The sequence below is a fragment of the Octodon degus genome, unplaced genomic scaffold (genome assembly GCF_000260255.1).
Source record: "Octodon degus isolate 3935 unplaced genomic scaffold, OctDeg1.0 scaffold00189, whole genome shotgun sequence".
Taxonomy (NCBI): domain Eukaryota; kingdom Metazoa; phylum Chordata; class Mammalia; order Rodentia; family Octodontidae; genus Octodon; species Octodon degus.
Genome location: NW_004524765.1, coordinates 3323558 through 3326950, shown reverse-complemented (window position 1 = coordinate 3326950; position 3393 = coordinate 3323558). Strand labels below are relative to the sequence as shown.

The window sequence follows — 3393 nt, the reverse complement described above, 5'->3', positions numbered from 1 at the left end:
AAGATGGTTATTTGTGTGTATGGCATATTTGTCTATGTGTGTGTGTGTCATTCTGTGAACAACTGTTCTCCTTTTCTTTGTTTTAATTTGTTGATCAGTTTTATTTGTTCATAATACAGTACGGGGTATAGGCTTAAAAGTCTGCTTTTTCCTAAGTTACCAGCTGGTCTAAGCAATATCAAGAATGGTTTGCACACAGTTGGGGGCAAATTATTCAGAGAGGAATCTAATTGATGAATAAGAAGTGTGGCTAAACTTTTTGTTCATTAATGAGGAGCTCCAAATAATTTCTATAGTATCTTAGGAGACAGCCTCAGTAAATTAGTCATTGGCTTAAAGGTAAAAGTCTTTCTGAAAAATTAAAATTGGGTTTTCTTTTAAAAATGGTTTTGGTGCTGTGGAGGAATGGCTGTTGATCTCTAGTGGGTGCGCGCCCAGGTTTTCCTGGGGCTCCGGTATTCTGCTGCTGTCCAGTGAAGAGGAAGCCATGGCGCTCCGAGTCACCTGAAACACGAAAATTAACGCTGAGAATAAGGCCGCGGTCAGTATGGCAGGCACAAAGCGTGTGCCCTTGGCCACTGCTGCAGCCTCCAAGCCAGGTCTGAGGCCAAGAACAGCTCTCGGAGACATCGGTAACAAAGTCAGTGAGCAGCTGCAAGCCAGAGTGCCCCTGAAAAAGGAATCAAAAACTTTGGCGACTAGAAAAGTTACTGCTAAAAAACTACAGAAACCTCTGGAAAAAGTGCCTGTGTGTGTGCCAGAGCCTGAGCTTGTTCCTGTTAAGGATGAAAAACTTTCTCCTAAACCCATTTTGGTTGGTACTCCCTCTCCAAGCCCCATGGAGACCTCTGGGTGTGCCCCTGCTGAAGAAGATCTGTGTCAGGCTTTCTCTGATGTCATTCTGGCTGTAAGTGATGTGGATGCAGAAGATGGAGCAGATCCAAACCTCTGTAGTGAATACATGAAAGATATCTATGCTTATCTCAGACAGCTTGAGGAAGAGCAGGCAGTCAGACCAAAATACCTACTGGGTCAAGAAATCACTGGAAACATGAGAGCCATCCTAATTGACTGGCTAGTACAGGTTCAGATGAAATTCAGGTTGCTGCAGGAGACCATGTACCTGACTGTGTCCATTATTGACCGGTTCATGCAGAATAATTGTGTGCCTAAGAAGATGCTGCAGCTGGTCGGAGTCACTGCCATGTTCATCGCAAGCAAATATGAAGAAATGTACCCTCCAGAAATTGGGGACTTTGCCTATGTGACTAACAACACTTACACTAAGCAGCAAATCAGGCATATGGAAATGAATATCCTGAGAGTTTTAAACTTCGGGCTGGGTCACCCACTCCCCCTGCACTTTCTTCGTAGAGCATCAAAGATTGGAGAGGTCAATGTTGAGCAACATACATTGGCCAAATACCTGATGGAGCTGTCTATGTTGGACTATGATATGGTGCACTTTCCTCCTCAGATTGCAGCAGGAGCTTTTTGCTTAGCACAGAAAATTCTTGATAATGGCAAATGGACACCAACTCTGCAGCATTACCTGTTGTACACTGAAGAGTCTCTTTTTCCTATAATGCAGCACCTGGCTAAGAATATAGTAGTGGTCAATCGTGGGCTTACAAAGCATATGACTATCAAGAACAAATATGCCGCCTCAAAGCATGCTAACATCAGCACTCTAGCGCAGCTGAATTGTGCATTAGTTGAAGATTTGGCCAAGGCTGTGGCAAAGGTGTAACTTGTAAACTTGAATACTCTATCTGCAAATAAAATTGGCACCATGTGGGACTTGCACATATTATACTGCATTAACAGACTTTAATAAAGATTGTGGGCCATTTTATTTTTTATACCTTAACTGGTTACACGGTTAGTTTCTATTCTAGGGTAACCTAAACATGTGCTTTAAAGGATGGGTAGGACTATGCTTAAAAACTGCTTTTAGTTTCCCAGGGGATCCAGCTGATGTATAATAGTTGCCTGTATGTCTGTATGTATACTTGGTTCTTCTTTGTGTACCTAGCTTTCAGTGTGAGTGAAGCTGATGCCTAAAGCTGTTCCTCCAGCAGGGCTCCTGTGTATAAGCCACTGCAACATCTGGAAAGATCTCCTGCCTCATTCTCGTTTAAAGTAAAAGTGCCACTTCTCCCTAATTCTCTCTGCCATCTCTTTTGCTGCTTCTGGTGGCTGCTGTCTTAAGTCTAAATAAACTATGTCAATCGTTTAAAAAAAATGGTTTTGATATTCAACTAAATTAAGAAGCAAAGGTTTGCACATGTGTATGGTAACTCATTTTTTTTAATCTCATGGTGTCTTAAATGTATCCATGATTCCAAGTGTATGTGTATTTTAAAATGTTAAACAAAGATTGCTTATTGTAATAAGATTTTTTTTCAAATTCAAAAAAAAAGCAGAGTTTGGGGAAAGAAAGAAAAAGCCTTGTGATATATACCTCATTTAAGGAAAATTAGGTAAAAAAAACTATTATGTGTTAGATAGAGAAGGGTGGTTAGTAGAGTTATATTACTTCAAAAGGAAAGTGTAAACATGTCACAAAAAGTCATAGGATTGTCCTGCTACAATTTTGTATATGGTTTGATTTCTAAATTTCTGTGTAAAAATGTGTAATTGTTATTTTTTAACATTCTATAAGGATTTAAATATTAGAATATTCATGATGGTTGGAAAATAACAATTCCATTTTATGCCTAAGGTGTTTAATATTCAGATAGTGATGTTAAACTTACTGCCTCTGTTACACGATAATGTCATTAAGCTTCTTTCTGGATGTTTAACAGCTAAAGTTTGCAGACCAAAAATTAAGGATAGATAGGCTAAAAGGATAGTTAATATTTTGGCCCTAGACCTTCAAGGTCAGTGAGCACTCAGAACATAAGAGAAACTCCGCTGTGACATCTTGTAACTCAGTTGCATCCCAAATTTTCTGTTCAAGGAGATTATGGTGTTGTAGGCAGCTGAATTAGATAGAAACATTATTGGCAGTCAGACAGGGCCAAGCCCACAAGGAGACAAGATGGAAGATAAGGTGACTTTGCAAGTTGGAAAAGACAGACCTCAAGACCAGGAGAATCACTACAAGTCCAATCTAGCAGTGAGACCCTCAACACCCTGTAGACCCTTCCCTAAAATACAGGAAAAAAAAATTTTTTTAAAGACCAAGACAAAAGAGGAAACACAGATGCATACTTCCCTAGGGATGGGTATCAGGGATTGAAATTCTAAATAGGTATCAATCACTTTAAAAGAGGACCAGGGATGAGGTACAAGATCTCAGGATAAATCCTGAGGGGATTTCACTGACCTTATCAGACCCAAAAGCTACAACTCTTGTTGCATAGGTCCTGCTTTACCTTGGTCTTA

General features: G+C 40.0%; 1 pseudogene; it reads left to right on the top strand.

The window, feature by feature from the left end:
- The first annotated feature begins 487 nt into the window (after nucleotides 1–487).
- Nucleotides 488–1767, top strand: LOC101577126 (annotated as a pseudogene).
- Nucleotides 1768–3393: the final 1626 nt, after the last annotated feature.